Source organism: Triticum aestivum, chromosome 3A (genome assembly GCF_018294505.1).
Source record: "Triticum aestivum cultivar Chinese Spring chromosome 3A, IWGSC CS RefSeq v2.1, whole genome shotgun sequence".
Lineage (NCBI taxonomy): Eukaryota > Viridiplantae > Streptophyta > Magnoliopsida > Poales > Poaceae > Triticum > Triticum aestivum.
Window position 1 is genome coordinate 450,252,543 of NC_057800.1, and position 21,569 is coordinate 450,274,111.

Sequence of the window (21,569 nt, forward strand, 5' to 3'; positions counted from 1 at the left end):
TTTTATCCAAATTTTCAATTAACTCTACGGTAGCAACCTTATTTTCAATAATCTCAAGCCTTTGCATTACATGCTCCAAAGTTAATATAGTTTCATTAACCAAGAGAGGGGGTGAGCCAAATAAATCTAACATAGCATTATAAGAACCAAAAGTATGGCTACCCAGAAAGTTCCCTCCGGTAATAGTATCAAGAACATAACGGTGCCAAGGAGTATTGCCTACATAAAAATTGTGAAGGAGAATAGTAGTAGATTGCTTCCTTGTAGATCTATTTTTAGCATTGCAAATTCTATACCAAGCATCTTTTAGATTTTCACCCTCCCTTTGCTTAAAATTTAGAATTTCATTCTCGGGAGACAACGAAGAAGATAAGGGGCTAGCCATAACGACAAGCAAACAAACTAACACACAAGCAAACAAAAAGCAAGCGGGCAAAAGATGCAAATGGAGAGGGAGGATAGAGAGAGAGGGCGAATAAAACGGTAAGGGTGAAGTGGGGGAGAGGAAAACGAGAGGCAAATGGCAAAAAATGTAATGCAGGAGATAAGGGTATGTGATGGGTACTTGGTATGTTGACTTTTGCGTAGACCTCCCCGGCAATGGCGCCAGAAATCCTTCTTGCTACCTCTTGAGCACTGCATTGGTTTTCCCCAAAGAGGAAGGGATGATGCAGCAAAGTAGCGTAAGTATTTCCCTCAGTTTTTGAGAACCAAGGTATCAATCCAGTAGGAGGCTACGCGCGAGTCCCTCGCACCTGCACAAAACAAATAAATCCTCGCAACCAACGCAAATAGGGGTTGTCAATCCCTATAGGTCCACTTACGAGAGTGAGATCTGATAGATATGATAAGATAATATTTTTGGTATTTTTATAATAAAGATGCAAAGTAAAATAAAGGCAAAGTAAATATCAAAGGAAATAAGTAAGTAGTAGGAGATCAATATGATAAAGATAGACCCGGGGGCCATAGGTTTCACTAGTGGCTTCTCTCAAGAGCATAAGTATTCTACGGTGGGTGAACAAATTACTGTTGAGCAATTGACAGAATTGAGCATAGTTATGAGAATATCTAGGTATGATCATGTATATAGGCATCACATCCGAGACAAGTAGACCAACTCCTGCCTGCATCTACTACTATTACTCCACTCATCGACCGCTATCCAACATGCATCTAGAGTATTAAGTTAAAAACAGAGTAACGCCTTAAGCAAGATGACATCATGTAGAGGGATAAACTCATGCAATATGAAGAGAACCCCATCTTGTTATCCTCGATGGCAACAATACAATACGTGCCTTGCTGCCCTTACTGTCACCAGGAAAGGACACCGCAAGATTGAACCCAAAGCTAAGCACTTCTCCCATTGCAAGAAAGATCAATCTAGTAGGCCAAACCAAACTAATAATTCGAAGAGACTTGCAAAGATAACCAATCATACATAAAAGAATTCAGAGAAGATTCAAATATTATTCATAGATAGACTTGATCATAAACCCACAATTCATCGGTCTCAACAAACACACCGCAAAAAGAAGATTACATCGAATAGATCTCCACAAGAGAGGGGGAGAACATTGTATTGAGATCCAAAAAGAGAGAAGAAGCCAACTAGCTACTAGGTATGGACCCGTAGGTCTGAGGTGAACTACTCACACTTCATCGGAGAGGCTATGGTATTGATGTAGAAGCCCTCCGTGATCGATGCCCCCTTCGGCGGAGCTCCGGAACAGGCCCCAAGATGGGATCTCATGGATACAGAAAGTTACGGCAGTGGAATTATGGGTTTGGCTTCTGTTCTGATCGTTTGAGGGTACGTGGATATATATAGGAGGAAGGAGTACGTCGGTGGAGCAACAGGGGGCCCACGAGGGTGCAGGGCACGCCTGGGGGGTAGGTGCGCCCCCTACCTCGTGGCCTCCTCTTTTCTTTCTTGACGTAGGGTCCAAGTCTCCCGGGTCTTGTTCGTTGAGAAAATCACGTTCCCGAAGGTTTCATTCCGTTTGGACTCCGTTTGATATTCCTTTTCTTCGAAACCCTAAAACAGGCAAAAAACATCAATTCTGGGCTAGGCCTCCGGTTAATAGGTTAGTCCCAAAAATAATATAAAAGTGGATAATAAAGCCCAATAATGTCCAAAACAGTAGATAATATAGCATGGAGCAATCAAAAATTATAGATACGTTGGAGACGTATCAGGCGTCAACCCGTGTATATAAGGGGACGACCCGACAGTGGCTTAGGGCAGGAAACATCAAGTAAAGATCCGGGCAAAGCATATTCGCTCCCTGGTAATCGAAACCCTAGCAATACCACCTCAACTGGAGTAGGCCTTTACCTTCACCACAAGGGGCTGAACCAGTATAAATCCTCGTGTCCTTTGTCCCGTTTTAACCCCTTTAAGCTAACCTCATCGCAATGGTTCCACAACTAAGTCCTTCTATGAGGACATCTGCCGTGACATTTCCACGACAGCGAGCTCTTCGTCACCTCCATAAATGAGAAAAATATCCTTAGTCCTTTTCACGTACTTCAGGATATTCTTGACCGTTGTCCAGTGTTCCATACCGGGATCACTTTGGTATCTCCCTACCAAACTTACGACAAGGTTCACATCAGGTCTGGTACACAACATGACATACATAATAGACCCTATGGCTGAGGCATATGGGATGACACTCATCTTTTCTCTATCTTCTGCCGAGGTCGGGCATTGAGTCGTGCTCAATTTCACACCTTGCAATACAGGCAAAAACCCCTTCTTGGACTAATCCATATTGAACTTCTTCAATATCTTGTCAAGGTATGTGCTTTGCGAAAGACCAATGAGGCATCTCGATCTATCTCTATAGATCTTGATGCCTAATATGTAAGCAGCTTCTCCAAGGTCCTTCATTGAAAAACACTTATTCAAGTAGGACTTTATGCTTTCCAAAAGTTCTATATCATTTCCCATCAATAGTATGTCATCCACATATAATATGAGAAATGCTACAGAGCTCCCACTCACTTTCTTGTAAACACAGGCTTCTCCATAAGTCTGCATAAACCCAAACACCTTGATCATTTCATCAAAGCGAATGTTCCAACTCCGAGATGCCTGCACCAGCCCATAGATGGAGCGCTGGAGCTTGCATACCTTGTCAGCATTCTTAGGATCGACAAAACCTTCCGACTGCATCATATACAATTCTTCCTTAAGGAAACCATTAAGGAATGTTGTTTTGACGTCCATTTGCCATATCTCATAATCATGGAATGCGGCAATTGCTAACATGATTCGGATGGACTTCAGCTTCACTACGGGTGAGTAGGTCTCATCGTAGTCAACCCCTTGAACTTGTCGATAACCCTTAGCGATAAGCCGAGCCTTATAGATGGTCACATTACCATTCCCGTCAGTCTTCTTAAACATCCATTTATTCTCTATGACTTGCCGATCATCGGGCAAGTCTGTCAAAGTCTGTACTTCGTTTTCATACATGGATCCTATCTCGGATTTCATGGCTTCAAGCCATTTGTTGGAATCTGGGCCCGCCATCACTTCTTCATAGTTCGAAGGTTCACCGTTGTCTAACAACATGATTTCCAGGATAGGGTTGCTGTACCACTCTGGTGTGGAGCATTTCCTTGTGGACATACGAAGTTCAATAGCAACTTGATCCAAAGTTTCATGATCACCATCATTAACTTCGTCTCTAGTCGGTGCAGGCACCACAGAAACATCTTCCTAAGCTGCGCTACTCTCCGGTTCAAGAGGCAGCACCTCATCAAGTTCTACTTTCCTCCCACTTACTTCTTTCAAGAGAAACTCTTTCTCCAGAAGGGATCCATTCTTGGCAACAAAGGCCTTGCCTTCGGATCTGAGGTAGAAGGTATACCCAATAGTTTCCTTAGGGTATCCTATGAAGACGCATTTTTTCGACTTGGGTCCGAGCTTTTCAGGTTGAAGTCTCTTGACATAACCATCGCATCCCCAAGCTTTCAGAAATGGCAGCTTAGGTTTCTTGCCAAACCATAATTCATACAGTGTCGCCTCAACGGATTTCGACGGAGCCCTATTTAAAGTGAATGTGGCAGTCTCTAAAGGATAACCCAAAAATGATAGCGGTAGATCGGTAAGAGACATCATAGATCGCACCATATCCAATAGAGTGCGATTATGACGCACGGACACACCATTGCGCTGAGGTGTTCCAGGCGGCGTGAGTTGTGAAACAATTCCACATTTCCTTAGGTGCGTGCCAAACTCGTGACTCAAGTATTCTTCTCCATGATCTGATCGTAAGAACTTTCTTGTCATGTTGATTCTCTACCTCACTCTAAAAATCCTTGAACTTTTCAAAGGTCTCAGACTTGAGTTTCAGTAAGTAGACATACCATATCTACTTAAGTCACCAGTGAGGGTGAGAACATAACGATAGCCACCGCGAGCCTCAACGCTCATTGGACCGCGCACATCAGTATGTATGATTTCCAATAAGTTGGTTGCTCGCTCCATTGTTCCGGAGAATGGAGTCTTGGTCATTTTTCCCATGAGGCATGGTTCGCACGTCAAATCACTCATAATCAAGAGACTCCAAAAGTCCATCTGCATGGAGTTTCTTCATGCGTTTGACACCAATGAGACCAAGGCGGCAGTGCCACAAGTATGTGGGACTATCATTATCAACCTTACATCTTTTGGCATTCACACTATGAATATGTGTAACATCATGTTTGAGATTAAACAAAAATAAACCATTGACCAGCGGGGCATGACCATAAAACATATCTCTCATATAAATGGAACAACCATTATTCTCGGATTTAAATGAGTAGCCATCTCGCATTAAACGAGATCCAGATACAATGTTCATGCTCAAAGCTGGCACTAAATAACATTTATTGAGGTTTAAAACTAATCCCGTAGGTAGATGTAGAGGTAGAGTGCCGACGGCGATCACATCGACCTTGGAACCATTCCCGACGCGCATCGTCACCTCATCCTTCGCCAGTCTCCGCTTATTCCGCAGCTCCTATTTTGAGTTACAAATATGAGCAACCGCACCGGTATCAAATACTCAGGAGCTACTACGAGCGCTGGTAAGGTACACATCAATAACATGTATATCACATATACCTTTGGCATTGCCGGCCTTCTTATCCGCTAAGTACTTGGGGCAGTTCCGCTTCCAGTGACCATTTCCCTTGCAATAAAAGCACCGAGTCTCGGGCTTCGGTCCATTCTTTGGCTTCTTCCCAGCAACTGATTTACCGGGCGCGGCAACTCCCTTGCCGTCCTTCTTTAAGTTATTCTTACCCTTGCCTTTCTTGAAACGAGTGGTGTTATTCACCATCAACACTTGATGTTCCTTTTTGATTTCCACCTCCGCTAATTTCAGCATTGAATATAACTCAGGAATGGACTTCTCCATCCCTTGCATATTGTAGTTCATCACAAAGCTCTTGTATCTAGGTGGAAGCGACTGGAGGATCCTGTCAATGACCGAGTCATCTAGAAGATTAACTCCCACCTAAGACAAATGGTTGTGCAACCCAGATATTTTGAGTATATGCTCACTGACAGAACTGTTTTCCTCCATCTTACAACTGTAGAACTTGTCGGAGACTTCATATCTCTCAACTCGGGCATGAGCTTGGAAAACCATTTTCAGCTCTTGGAACATCTCATATGCTCTGTGCTACTCAAAACGCTTTTGGAGCCCCGCTTCTAAGTTGTAAAGCATGCCGCACTGAACCAGGGAGTAATCATCACTACGCGACTGCCAGGCGTTCATAACATCTTGAGTTGCTGGGAAAATGGGTGCATCACCTAGCGGTGCTTCAAGCACATATGCTTTCTTAGCATCTATGAGGATGATCCTCAAGTTACGGACCCAATCCGTATAGTTGCTACCATCGTCTTTCAGCTTGGTTTTCTCTAGGAATGCGTTGAAGTTGAGGGCAACATTAGTGTGGGCCATTTGATCTACAAGACATATTGTAAAGATATTTTAGACTAAGTTCATGATAATTAAGTTCATCTAATCAAATTATTTAATGAACTCCCACTCAGATAGACATCCCTCTAGCCATCTAAGTGATACATGATCCGAATCGACTAGGTCGTGTCCGGTCATCATGTGAGACGGACTAGTCATCAACGGTGAACATCTCCATGTTGATCGCATCTACTATACGACTCATGTTCGACCTTTCGGTCTCTCGTGTTCCGAGGCCATGTCTATCCATGCTAGGCTCGTCAAGTGAACCTAAGTGTTTAGCATGTGTAAATCTGGCTTACACCCATTGTATGTGAATGTTAGAATCTATCACACTCGATCATCACGTGGTGCTTCGAAACAACGAACCTTCGCAACGGTGCCCAGTTAGGGGGAACACTTTTCTTGAAATTTTAGTGAGGGATCATCTTATTTATCCTACCGTTGTTCCAAGCAAATAAGTTGTAAACATGACAAACATCACATGAAAATCATAAAGTGACATGGTATGGCCAATATCATCTTGCGCCTTTGATCTCCATCTTCGGGGGACGGCATGTGATCACCATCGCCACCGGCATGACACCATGATCTCCATCATCGTATCTTCATGAAGTTGTCTCGCCAACTATTACTTCTACTACTATGGCTAACGATTAGCAATAAAGTAAAGTAATTACATGGCGTTTTCATTGACACGCGAGTCATACAATAAATTAAGACAACTCCTATGGCTCCTGCCGGTTGCCATACTCATCGACATGAAAGTCGTGATTCATATTACAAGAACATGATCAATCTCATACATCACATATATCATTCATCACATTCTTTTGGCCATATCACATCACATAGCATACCCTTCAAAAACAAGTTAGACATCCTCTAAATGTTGTTGCATGTTTTACGTGGCTGCTATGGGTTTCTAGCAAGAACATTTCTTACCTACGCAAAAACCACAACGGTGATATGCCAATTGCTATTTACCCTTCATAAGGACCCTCTTCATCGAATCCGATCCGACTAAAGTGGGAGAGACAGACACCCGCTAGCCACCTTATGCATCAAGTGCATGTCTATCGGTGGAACCAGTCTCACGTAAGCGTACGTGTAAGGTCGGTCCGGGCCGCTTCATCCCACAATGCCGCCGAATCAAGATAATACTAGTAACGGTAAGCAAATTGAACAAATCATCGCCCACAAGTACTTTGTGTTCTACTCGTGCATAGAATCTACGCATAGACCTAGCTCATGATGCCACTGTTGGGGAACATAGTAATAATTCAAAATTTTCCTACATGTCAGCAAGATCAATCTAGGAGATGCTAGCAACAAGAGAGAGGGAGTGCATCTTCATACCCTTGAAGATCGCTAAGCGGAAGCGTTACAAGAAAGCAGTTGAAGGAGTCATACTCACGATGATTCAAATCGCGGAAGATTCGATCAAGCGCCGAACGGACGACGCCTCCGTGTTTAACACACGTACAGCCCGAGGACATCTCCTCCTTCTTGACCCAGCAAGGGGAGAGGAGAAGTTGAGGGAGAACTCCGGCAGCACGACGACGTGGTGGTGATGGAGCTCGTGGTTCTCCGGCAGGGCTTCGCCAAGCACTACGGAGGAGAAGGAGGTGTTGGAGAGGGGAGAGTTGCGCCAGGGGAAGGGTGCGGCTGCCGTACCCCCTCTATTTATAGGGTGAAGGGAGAGGGGGCCACCCCCCTAGATGCATCTAGAGGGGGGGGCAAGGGGGGAACTTCCCCCCCCCCCAAGTTTTGTGGGAGGCGCCCCCACCCCGTAGGGTTTTCAACCCTAGGCGCGTTGGGCCCTTGGGGGGCGCACCAGCCCACTAGAGGGCTGGTTCCCATCCTTGTTCAGCCCACTTGGCCCACGGGGGCACGTGGCCCCACCCGGTGGACCCCCAGACACCTTTCGGTGGTCCCGGTACAATACCGATAACCCCCGAAATTATTCCGGCGACTGAAACTGGACTTCCCATATATAATTCTTCACCTCCGTACCATTTCGAAACTCCTCATGACATACGGACCACATACTATTTCCCATAACAACTCTAGCGTCACTGAACCTTAAGTGTGTAGACCCTACGGGTTCGGGAACCATGCTGACATGACCGACACATCTCTCCGGCCAATAACCAACAGCTGGATCTGTATACCCATGTTGGATCCCACATGTTCCATGATGATCTCATCGGATGAACCACGATGTCGGGGATTCAATCAATCTCGTATACAATTCCCTTTGTCCATCAGTATGTTACTTGCCCGAGATTCGATCGTCGGTATCCCATACCTCGACCTTATTATGATGATGCATTACTGAGTGGACCTAGAGATACCTCTCCATCATACGGAGTGACAAATCCCAGTCTCGATTCGTGCCAACCCAATAGATACTTTCGGAGATACCTATAGTGCACCTTTATAGCCACCCAGTTACGTTGTGACGTTTGGTACACCCAAAGCATTTCTACGGTATCCAGGAGCTGCACAATCTCATGGTCTAAGGAAATGATACTTGACATTAGAAAAGCTTTTAGCAAACGAACTACACGATCTTGTGCTATGCTTAGGATTGGGTCTTGTCCATCACATCATTCTCCTAATGATGTGATCCCATTATTAACGACATCCAATGTCCATGGTCAGGAAACCATGACCATCTATTGATCAACGAGCTAGTCAACTAGAGGCCCACTAGGGACATATACCGATCTATGTATTCAAACATGTATTACGGTTTTCGGTTAATATAATTATAGCATGAACAATAGACAATTATCATGAACAAGGAAATATAATAATAACCACTTTATTATTATTGCCTCCAGGGCATATTTCCAACAGGAACCAGTATGAGCATCTAGGTTCCGCTATTGGTTATTGACCGAAGATGTGTCTCGGTCATTTCTACATAGTTCTCGAACCTGTAGGGTCCGCATGCTTAACGTCGATGACAATATGTATTATGAGTTATGTGATTTGATGTACCAAAGGTTGTTCGGAGTACCGGATGAGATCACAGACATGACGAGGAGTCTCGAAATGGTCGAGACATAAAGATTCATACATTGGAAGGCTACATTCAGACATCGGAATGGTTTGGGTCGTTTCGGATAAGTTTCGGAGTACCGGGGGTTACCGGAACCCCTCCCCCCGGAAGCTATTGGACCTTATGGGCCTTAGTGGAGAAGAGAGAGGGCTGGCCAGGAGGTGGTGCGCGCCCCCTTGCCCCAATCTGAATTGGACAAGGGGAGGGGGCGGCGCCCCCCTCCTTCCTTCTCTCCTCCTCCTCCTTCCCCCTTCTCCTACTTGGACTAGGAAAAGGGGAAACCTACTCCTACTAGGAGTAGGAATCCCCCCTTGGGCGCGCCCCTTGTGGCCGACCCTCCTCCTCCTCCCCTCCTTTATATACAGGGGAGGGGGGCACCCCATAGACACACAAGTTAATCTTTAGCCATGTGCGGTGCCCCCCTCCACAGTTTTCCACCTCGGTCATATTGTCGTAGTGCTTAGGCGAAGCCCTGCCTTGGTAACTTCATAATCACCGTCAACACGCTGTCGTGCTGATGCAACTCATCCTCGGCCTCAGCTAGATCAAGAGTATGAGGGACGTCACCGAGCTGAATGTGTGCAGATCACGGAGGTGACGTGCGTTTGGTACTTGATTGGTTGGATCGCGAAGACGTTCGACTACATCAACCGCATTACTTAATGCTTCCGCTTTCGGTCTACAAGGGTACGTAGACACACTCTCCCCTCTCGTTGCTATGCATCTCCTAGATATATCTTGCGTGATCGTAGGAAATTTTTTGAAATACTGCGTTCCCCAACATCCATAACATAGCCTTCGGGTACCTTAGGCAATTCATATCTAGGAGAGCTAGGTCTAATAGGTGTTTCAAGATTTTCAGTTTCAACTACTTCATCGGTTTCAATGATCTCATCAGTTTCAGTAATTTCATTCTCTTTAGCTCTAGCAATTTTTTCATTAAGAAAATCACCTAGTGTCACATCATCATCAAGCAAGGTACTAGCATCATCATGAGTAGTATTTATAGAAGTAGCGTCATCAATAACTTGTGACATATCAGGATTAATAACATGTGGTGGTGTTGCAAGTGTTGGGGAACGTAGTAATTCAAAAAAAATCCTACGATCATGCAACATCTATGTAACGCCCCGAGACCGATGTGCCAGGTGTCGTGCAGTTATTTGCTGCTGTTGCGTTGTCATTTGCTTGCGTGTTGCATTTCATCTTGTCATCATGTGCATTGCATCATCATGTTTTCAAAACTTGCATCCGTCCGGGTCTCCCCGTTCCTTTCGTTGTCCGTTCTGAGTCCAACCACACTTGCACGCGCCCGCGGCATGTCCGAAATATTATTTTATAAGTGGCCGGAAAATGTTCTCGGAATGGGATGAGAGTTGGCGTGCGGTCTTGTTATAGTGTAGGTAGACCTCCTGCCAAGTTTCATCGCATTCGGAGTTTGTTTGTTAGCCCAACGGATAACTATAGCGGCAGTATAGCCGGTCTTTTCGTCGGACGTTTTCGGTTTCTGGAAACAAATGCCGGGTCTCTCCCTTCTCTTGTCTCAGTCCGAGGCCTTCTGCACAGCCCACAAGCTCCAACCTACCCCTCATCACGTCCGGAGCCGTCGGATCGAGATCGGAGGCTCCAAAAACCTCTCCTAACCCCTCAAACCATAACCCTGCCTATATAAGGAAACCCCTCCTTCCAAATCTGGTCATTCCTTCCCCTCCACCTCCAAATCCGCGCCCCCAATCATCAGCCAGCCGCCTCCCACTTCCTCTCCTCAATTTCCAGCGCCGGCCACCCCTACATCGCCACTTGGCGCCGCTCGAGTGGGTAGCCGCCACCAGCGCCGCCGCCTGCATCCACTGGGAGCCCGCCACGTCGCCTCTCAGCCTCCTCCACCCCACGCGGCCGCCCGAGCCCGCAACCGGCCCACCTTGGGTTGGATCTGGGCCCAACCTGCGAGCCCCGCGCCCCTGCTCCAGGCCGCCGACGCCTCCCCGAGCGCTCCTCCTCGCCCGCGCCTGCATCGCCGTCCCACACCGCGCAGCGACCCCGCCGCTAGTGAGCTTCGCCGCCGACCCCAGGCAGAGCCCCCGTCGCCTTCTCCTTCTCCTCTCTCTCTCGCAGGTCTCACCATCTCTCTCCCCCTCTGCCTGCAGAGACGCCATGGGCTTGGATCTGTGCTGCCGTCGCCGAAGTCCGTCGCCAGCCACCCGATCCGGCCTCCCCGTTGTCGGATCCGGGAAGCCCGCGCCGCCCCGCATCCATTCAGGCCGGATCCCGCACCTCGCCGATCCTCTCTGCGCCGCCCCTCGCCGGCGTTTGACGCGGCAGCCGCCGCCCCTGCTTCCTGCTCGAGCGGGTTCTCGAGGAGACCGAGTGTGTTGACCCCCCACTCCAGGCCCGGATCCAGTGCTGCATGGGCCTCAGACAGGCCGGCCCAACTTCTGCCCCATCCGGCGTCCTCTGCTTCCTACTGGGCCGAGCCCCTGGGTGAGGAGCCCTCCTGTTTCCCTGTTCCTTCGGGCCTGCCAGTTTCGGCCTATGTGTTTTTTTTCCTGTCAGGACGTTTTTCTGAATTATCCTGAAGCTGCCAGTTTTGCAGAAAACCCCTTCATGATCATGCATATTGTAACTCACAAACGATGCATCATATTAAAATAAACTTAATATGAAAAATGCTTATAATTGCATCTAGTTTCATAATATGTCGTTTTCATCCATGTTTAAAATATTTAAAATGATGTTTGTTTAAATTTGCTCCTATGCCATGTTAAAATGCTTTAATTCATAACTAAATAACCGTAGCTCCAAATTTAATAAACTTTATATGTAAATGGGGTAGAAAAATGCCTAGTTTAACATGGTGACCTTTATTTGCATGTTAAACAACTCTAAAATTGTGTTTAGGGCAGAACAGTACCAAATCTAAAATATGGACATGAGGATTTTCCGGACTTGTTGTTTTGTTGTTCCGGCCTCATTTAAACTTGACTAGATAGGTAGTTTGCTTTGCTTCACTTCTTGCCAGGTTTAACAACATTTAATATTGTTGGGTACATAAACAAGATCGAACTAAATAAGTTACGTGGTGTTTCGTCAATATGCAACAGAGTTGCAAATTGAGCTCCACTTAACTTGTAGTATTGTTTGTTGCACTTTGCCTTGCCATTTATCATTAAACCGGACATGCATCATACTTGTTTGCGCATCATGCCATGATTATGTGATGGTTGTTTACTATGTTGTTTGCTTCTTTCCGGTGTTACTTCTTCGAGTTGGTTCCGATAACATCGCGTTTGTGAGGACCCATTCGACTACGTCCGTTTGTCTTCTTCATGGACTCGTTCTTCTTCCTTGCGGGATTTCAGGCAAGATGATCATACCCTCGAAATCACTACTATCTTTGGTATGCTAGATGCTCGCTCTTTTGCTATGCCATTGCTACGATGCCTACCACTTGCTTGCAAGCCTCCCAAATTGCCATGTCAAACCTCTAACCCATCATTGTCCTAGCAAACCGTTGATTGGCTATGTTACTGCTTTGCTCAGCCCCTCTTATAACATTGTTAGTTGCAGGTGAAGATTGAAGTTTGTTCCTTGTTGGAACATGGAGATGTTGTTCCTTGTTGGAACATGTTTACTTGTTGGGATATCACTATATATCTTATTTAATTAATGCATCTATATACTTGGTAAAGGGTGGAAGGCTCGGCCTTATGCCTGGTGTTTTGTTCCACTCTTGCCGCCCTAGTTTCCGTCATATCGGTGTTATGTTCCCGGATTTTGCGTCCCTTACGCGGTTGGGCTATAATGGGAACTCCTTGACAGTTCGTCTTAAGTAAAGCTCTTCCAGCAATGCCCAACATTGGTTTTACCATTCGCCACCTAGCCGTTTTCTTTCCCTTGAGTCAGCCGGCTCAAGGGTCATCATTATTTTACCCCCCCCCCCCGGGCCAGTGCTCCTCTGAGTGTTGATCCAACCTGTCAGCTGCCGGTGACCACCAGGGGCAACTCTGGGCTGGCCTACCCGTACCTAAGACAATCTGCGTGTGCCCTGAGAAAGAGATATGTGCAGCTCCTATCGGGATTTGTCGGCACATTCGGGCGGTGTTGCTGGTTTAGTTTTACCCTGTCGAAATGTCTTGTTGTACCGGGATACCGAGTCTGATCGGAATGTCTCGGGAGGAGGTCTATTCCTTCGTTGACCGTGAGAGCTTGTCATGGGCTAAGTTGGGACACCCCTGCAGGGATTTGAACTTTCGAAAGCCGTGACCGCGGTTATGGGCAGATGGGAATTTGTTAATGTCCGGTTGTAGAAAACCTGAAGTTGACCTTAATTAAAATGAATCAACCGCGTGTGTTACCGCGATGGTCTCTTTCCGGCGGAGTCTGGGAAGTGAACACGGTGTTGGAGTTATGCTTGACGTAGGTTGTTTTAGGATCACTTCTTGATCATACTTGTATCGACCGTGCTTTGCCTTCTCTTCTCGCTCTCATTTGCGTATGTTAGCCACCATATATGCTAGTCGCTTGCTGCAGCTCCACCTCATACCTTTTACCTTACCCATAAACTTAAATAGTCTTAATCGCGAGGGTGCGAGATTGCTGAGTCCCTGTGGCTCACAGATACTTCCAAAACCAGCTTGCAGGTGCCGATGAGTCTGTGCAGATGACGCAACCAAGCTCAGGAGGAGCTCAATGAAGATCTTGTCATTTGTGTTGTTCCGTTTCCAGTTGATCAGTAGTGGAGCCCAGTTGGGGTCGATCGGGGACCTTCGTCGCATTTGGGGTTCTTCTTTTATTTTGGTTCCGTAGTCGGACCTTGATTGTATTTGAATGATGTAATGCTTTACTCATGTATTTGCGTGAAGTGGCGATTGTAAGCCAACTATGTATCTCTTTCCCTTATGTGTTACATGGGTTGTGTGAAGATTACCTCACTTGCGACATATGCCTTCAATGCGATTATGTCTCTAAGTCGTGCCTCGACACGTGGGAGCTATAGTCGCATCGAGGGTGTTACAAGTTGGTATCAGAGCCTTCCCCGACCTTAGGAGCCCCATTGCTTGATTGTTTTAGCGGCCGAGTTGTGTCTAGAAAAATGTTTTGAGTCTTTTAGGAATTATATATCGGAGAGTTTAGGATTTTTTTACTTCCCAGTCTCCTCATCGCTCTGGTAAGGCATCCTGACGTAGAGTTTTGACTCTTCTCTTCTCAAATTTCACTAAAAAAATTTAGGATCACGCGGGTATCTTGGAATCGTTCCGATGGTTTTATGATGAGAACATTGTCTTGGTGCCTCCTGTCAGGGGTTTTGTGGAAGTGTCCCGGGGAGTTGAGCTCTGAGGTGTTGTCATCATAATTTTATCGTTGCAGTTCTGGAATACCTGAGTCTAGTACGCCGACATCGAAAATCTCTTTTATGCAGTTCGTTGGTGAGATAACCTCGACGCCACCCAGTACTGGGGCGGGAGTTCGGGAGTATCGCCATAACTTGTATAACGGATGCTTTTCAAAGGTTGAGGTAGATGATTTCCGAAGGTTTCTTGGTTATGTGTTGAAGGATGGATACAGCTGGATGTAGGATTTGCTAGTTTGGGTGAGATATTATGCTTCCCCTGTATCCCCAACACCTGATTGCATAACCGGAAAGGTTCGGGAGTTTCATAGGTGGGAATTCAAGTAGCTCTTAGGATATCTTCCCGACAGATGTATGATATGAAATTGGGGTTCGACGTCTAGTGGTCCGCCTATTCACGGTCGGTTTTACAGTGGTCTCGTTGTGTCTTAAAGAGTCCTTGGCTATGCCGACTCGGGGACGCTTCGTATGTCATGTGCACTGCCTTGTACATGATGGTGCTGTACGATCGAGCCCGTGTAGGCCCCACCACGAAAACTTCGGACGAAATCTCTATCATATGTTTGTTCTGGCTTATTCTGCAAGCCAATCCCTTTGTTTTTGTTTTTAGTTGTGGTATTCGAGTTGCTTTGAAGTCAAGTGTTGATTCCATACCTTTCCGAAGCGGTGTTCTCATACTTCGATGTGAATACCAATCCTTCTTGATCATCGAGATTGTTTTGTCAATCCTTTTTTAACCGGCGTGCTTCTCTTCAAGTAGATCCGATCATTTCAACCTCCGCAAGACCAAGCATCAGTTCTTCTCAACGGTGTTCGTTTCATCCGTCCCCAAGTTGCTTTTGTTTTTCCCGCCCTCCCTCCCTTATTTCCTTCAAGGACTCAGAATTCTTAATCATTTATCATGTTATTGATGTGAAGTCTCCCCATTTTTTTCCATCAATGCTCTTATCCATTGATTCTCAGAAGATGCTAACGAAGCTTCAAGTTCGTCTCTCTTCACTCGTTTTCTTCTCCGGTGGAACCAATTCAAGCTTTCGGTGTTGATCATATCTTTTTCCTTGTTTCAAATATCTTCTCATGCCGGTGCACCTCATATTCATTCACTTCTCGCCATTTAATTGTTCCGGAGTGCTCAAGATATCTCGAAGATTCGTGTTTCCACTCTGCATTCGTTCAAGCTCTTTCGAGATTGGTATCTCATTCACGTCATTTAATTCAACCGGTGCAACCTCTCTTTTTAATCATTTCAACGGAGTTTATTTTGTGTGGGCCCTAACCCACAGGTCTTTTCCCAGGATTTTACCTGACTCTTCTTATTACCCGGAACTATCCTAAATTACTTTTAAAGTTTGATGTAAGAATGAGTTATCATCAGTCAAATGTCTTCTCCAAGATCTTCCAAATTCTTTTCATCGTTGGTTCAACCTCTTCGTTTTGATTCTTCCGGTGTGCCTCAATAATTCTTGGTGGTGTTTCTCGTCGTCATTTGAAGATCGAAGAAGATTTTTCTCTTAATCTTGCCCCATTCTCTTCAAATTTCGTAATTCTAGCTTGTTGCCATCCTCTCGTATTTGTTTTGATCGTGAGAATTCTTTTCAACCATTCGGAGTAATTCAAGAGCCTTTTCAGTTTGTTCATCCGGAGCCCATCATTTCAGAAGATTTATTAATTCTCAGCTTTTAGTTATCATTCTCCAATCTTACCGGTGCTTCGTTCAAGAGATCTCTATTCAGCTCGTGATCTCCTCATTCTCTTGTATCTAAATCCTCTCAAGCATCTTCGTTCATTTTATAATTCTTCCCAGCGATTTGTGCCTTTTTCCCATTTTCAAATTCTTACCGGTGATTCACCCCTTTTACTTCGTTCGTTTTCAATTCTTACCGATGGCTCGTTCAAGATTTCTCTTCCTTTGTTATTGTATCGATCCATTTGTTATTTCTATCCTACCGGTGGTTCGTTGAAGACCTTTCCAAGTTGACGCTATATCTATCTTAATCCTTTCTTCAAGAATAAGTAGTATGTCAAATACGCTGCTTGTCATCAATTTAATTGGTGAAGGATACGCGTAACATAATTTTTATTCTTGTTTCATCGAAGTGAGTAATTCCTTATTCCGGAGGCTTATCAAATTCTCAGTTTCATTGGTTTCATCTTCTCTTTTCCCGGGGTTCCAACCTCTTTCAATTATATCACCACGGAGATCCATCTAATCATTGCAAGGATTCAACTTCTCTTTCCTTTCGATTGGTCATTCTTTTATTACCAGAGTTCTTCATGGAGGCTCTACATGATGGTTCATAAAGGATTTAATTCCTTCTCCAAGTGTTCATCGAGATTATTTTCTAAGAAACTCAAGCTTTCTTCATATTGTAATCCGGAGTGCAATTCTTTCTTCCATATCATTGGAGGTGGTGATATATCATTCTTCATTCACAAGATTGGGATATTTTAAATCCATCAATCTCGTTGTTGGAGCTATCTTGGGCTATATTTCACCACAAGCCTTCCCTAAGCATTGTTGCTATTTATGGGGATAATATATGATCCAAGTTCTTCATCTATCCTTCCCGGTGAAATTACTTTCTCGTCAATTGGTTCATATCAATCCAATTCTTTTTCCGTGAGTGCCAGTTGTCACCTCATGATTTGAGATGTACTCCATAAGACCATATCAACCTTATTCTTTTCGTTGTTGGTTTTCCAACAATCCCGTTCGAGCAATTGTGGTAAGCGTGCTCCCTCAAGATCTTGTTTTCCTTCGTTCATTCCATTCGATTATTAATTTTGTTCTGGAGGCATTGTGATGTTGCTCTCTGCAACCCATCTTCTTGTTTTGTCAGGATCGTGTTCTTTTCGTCCTTATCCTTTTAACCGAAATGTCGTGCCTGCTTTTCGAATTTTTCCCATTCTGCCAAGTTTTGCCTCCCTTCTTAGATGGAGTGCTACTCAAATTATATCATTCTTAATCCTTCTCTAACTTGTTTTAACCGGAGTGTTTTCAATATACATCTTGCCCTTCAACCTCGAGTTTTTTCGCAATGTTCTTTGTCCCTCTTTTCTAACGGAGTGTTTTCAAATTTGTCATCTCCGTTATTCTTTTTCCCGAAATGGCTTAACCTTTTCAAGCTTCTTTGGTCTCACTCGTTTGTCAAAGAAGCAACTTAGTTTTACCTCTTCTCTTTCTCTTCCGTTTTTCCCTCCGGTGCCATTCTAGATCTCGGGATGAGATCCTCTCGTAGTGGTGGAGTGTTGTAACGCCCCGAGACCGATGTGCCAGGTGTCATCCAGTTATTCGCTGCTATTGTGTTGTCATTTGCTTGCGTGTTGCATTTCAACTTGTCATCATGTGCATTGCATCATCATGTTTTCAAAACTTGCATCCGTCCGGGTCTCCCCGTTCCTTCTGTTGTCCGTTCTGAGTCCAACCACACTTGCACGCGCCCGCGGCATGTCTGAAATATTATTTTATAAGTGGCCGTAAAATGTTCTCGGAATGGGATGAGAGTTGGCGTGCGGTCTTGTTATAGTGTAGGTAGACCGCCTGCCAAGTTTCATCGCATTCGGAGTTCGTTTGTTAGCCCAACGAATAACTATAGCGGCAGTATAGCCGGTCTTTTCGTCGGACGTTTTCGGTTTCCGGAAATAAACGCCAGGTCTCTCCCTTCTCTTGTCTCAGTCCGAGGCCTTCTGCATAGCCCACAAGCTCCAACCTACCCCTCCTCGCGTCCGGAGCCGTCAGATCACGATCGGGGGCTCCGAAAACCTCTCCTAACCCCTCAAACCCTAACCCTGCCTATATAAGGAAACCCCTCCTTCCAAATCTGGTCATTCCTTCCCCTCCACCTCCAAATCCGCGCCCCCAATCATCAGCCAGCTGCCTCCCACTTCCTCTCCTCAATTTCTGGCGCCGGCCACCCCTGCATCGCCACTTGGCGCTGCCCGAGTGGGTAGCCGCCACCAGCGCTGCCGCCTGCATCCACTGGGAGCCCGCCACGTCGCCTCTTAGCCTCCTCCACCCCGCGCGGCCGCCCGAGCCCGCAACCGGCCCACCTTGGGCTGGATCTGGGCCCAACCTGCGAGCCCCGTGCCCCTGCTCCAGGCCGCCGGCGCCTCCCCGAGTGCTCCTCCTCGCCCACGCTTGCATTGCCGTCCCACACCGCGCAGCGACCCCGCCGCCGGTGAGCTTCGCCGCCGACCCCAGGCAGAGCCCCCGTCGCCTTCTCCTTCTCCTCTCTCTCTCGCAGGTCTCACGATCTCTCTCCCCCTCTGCCTGCAGAGACGCCATGGGCTTGGATCTGTGCTGCCGTCGCCGAAGTCCGTCGCCAGCCGCCCGATCCGGCCTCCCCGTTGTCGGATCCGGGAAGCCCGCGCCGCCCCGCATCCATTCAGGCCGGATCCCGCTCCTCGCCGATCCTCTCTACGCCGCCCCTCGCCGGCGTTTGACGCGGTAGCCGCCGCCCCTGCTTCCTGCTCGAGCGGGTGCTCGAGGAGACCGAGCGCGTTGAGCCCGCACTCCAAGCCCGGATCCAGTGCTGCATGGGCCTCAGACAGGCCGGCCCAACTTCTGCCCCATCCGGCGTCCTCTGCTTCCTACTGGGCCGAGCCCCTGGGTGAGGAGCCCTCCCGTTTCCCTGTTCCTTCGGGCCTGCCAGTTTCGGCCTATGTGTTTTTTTCCTGTCAGGACGTTTTTCTGAATTATCCTGAGGCTGCCAGTTTTGCAGAAAACCCCTTCATGATCATGCATATTGTAACTCACAAACGATGCATCATATTAAAATAAACTTAATATGAAATATGCTTATAATTGCATCTAGTTTCATAATATGTCGTTTTCATCCATGTTTAAAATATTTAAAATGATGTTTGTTTAAATTTGCTCCTATGCCATGTTAAAATGCTTTAATTCATAACTAAATAACCGTAGCTCCAAATTTAATAAACTTTATATGTAAATGGGGTAGAAAAATGCCTAGTTTAACATGGTGACCTTTATTTGCATGTTAAACAACTCTAAAATTGTGTTTAGGGCAGACCAGTACCAAATCTAAAATATGGACATGAGGATTTTCCGGACTTGTTGTTTTGTCGTTCCGGCCTCATTTAAACTTGACTAGATAGGTAGTTTGCTTTGCTTCACTTCTTGCCAGGTTTAACAACATTTAATATTGTTGGGTACATACACAAGATCGAACTAAATAAGTCACGTGGTGTTTCGTCAATATGCAACGGAGTTGCAAATTGAGCTCCACTTAACTTGTAGTATTGTTTGTTGCACTTTGCCATGCCATTTATCATTAAACCGGACATGCATCATACTTGTTTGCGCATCATTCCATGATTATGTGATGGTTGTTTACTATGTTGTTCGCTTCTTTCCGGTGTTGCTTCTTCAGGTTGGTTCCGATAACGTCGCGTTTGTGAGGACCCGTTCGACTACGTCCGTTTGTCTTCTTCATGGACTCGTTCTTCTTCCTTGCGGGATTTCAGGCAAGATGATCATACCCTCGAAATCACTACTATCTTTGCTATGCTAGATGCTCGCTCTTTTGCTATGCCATTGCTATGATGCCTACCACTTGCTTGCAAGCCTCCCAAATTGCCATGTCAAACCTCTAACCCATCATTGTCCTAGCAAACCGTTGATTGGCTATGTTACTGCTTTGCTCAGCCCCTCTTATAGCGTTGTTAGTTGCAGGTGAAGATTGAAGTTTGTTCCTTGTTGGAACATGGAGATGTTGTTCCTTGTTGGAACATGTTTACTTGTTGGGATATCACTATATATCTTATTTAATTAATGCATCTATATACTTGGTAAAGGGTGGAAGGCTCGGCCTTATGCCTGGTGTTTTGTTCCACTCTTGCCGCCCTAGTTTCCGTCATATCGGTGTTATGTTCCCGGATTTTGCGTCCCTTACGCGGTTGGGCTATAATGGGAACCCCTTGACAGTTCGTCTTAAGTAAAGCTCTTCCAGCAATGCCCAACAATGGTTTTACCATTCGCCACCTAGCCGTTTTCTTTCCCTTGAGTCGGCCGGCTCAAGGGTCATCATTATTTTACCCCCCCTGGTATAGTGCTCCTCTGAGTGTTGGTCCAACCTGTCAGCTGCCGGTGACCACCAGGGGCAACTCTGGGCTGGCCTACCCGTACCTAAGACAATCTGCATGTGCCCTGAGAAAGAGATATGTGCAGCTCCTATCGGGATTTGTCGGCACATTCGGGCGGTGTTGCTGGTTTAGTTTTACCCTGTCGAAATGTCTTGTTGTACCGGGATACCGAGTCTGATCGGAATGTCTCGGGAGGAGGTCTATTCCTTCGTTGACCGTGAGAGCTTGTCATGGGCTAAGTTGGGACACCCCTGCAGGGATTTGAACTTTCGAAAGCCGTGCCCGCGGTTATGGGTAGATGGGAATTTGTTAATGTCCGATTGTAGAAAACCTGAAGTTGACCTTAATTAAAATGAATCAACCGCGTGTGTTACCGTGATGGTCTCTTTCCGGCGGAGTCCGGGAAGTGAACACGGTGTTGGAGTTATGCTTGACGTAGGTTGTTTTAGGATCACTTCTTGATCATACTTGTATTGACCGTGCTTTGCCTTCTCTTCTCGCTCTCATCTGCGTATGTTAGCCACCATATATGCTAGTCGCTTGCTGCAGCTCCACCTCATACCTTTTACCTTACCCATAAGCTTAAATAGTCTTAATCGCGAGGGTGCGAGATTGCTGAGTCCCTGTGGCTCACAGATACTTCCAAAACCAGCTTGCAAGTGCCGATGAGTCCGTGCAGATGACGCACTCAAGCTCAGGAGGAGCTCAATGAAGATCTTGTCCTTTGTGTTGTTCCGTTTCCAGTTGATCAGTAGTGGAGCCCAGTTGGGGTCGATCGGGGACCTTCGTCGCATTTGGGGTTCTTCTTTTATTTTGGTTCCGTAGTTGGACCTTGATTGTATTTGAATGATGTAATGCTTTATTCATGTATTTGCGTGAAGTGGCGATTGTAAGCCAACTATGTATCTCTTTCCCTTATGTGTTACATGGGTTGTGTGAAGATTACCTCACTTGCGACATATGCCTTCAATGCGATTATGTCTCTAAGTCGTGCCTCGACACGTGGGAGCTATAGTCGCATCGAGGGTGTTACAATCTAACTAGGAGATGCATAGCA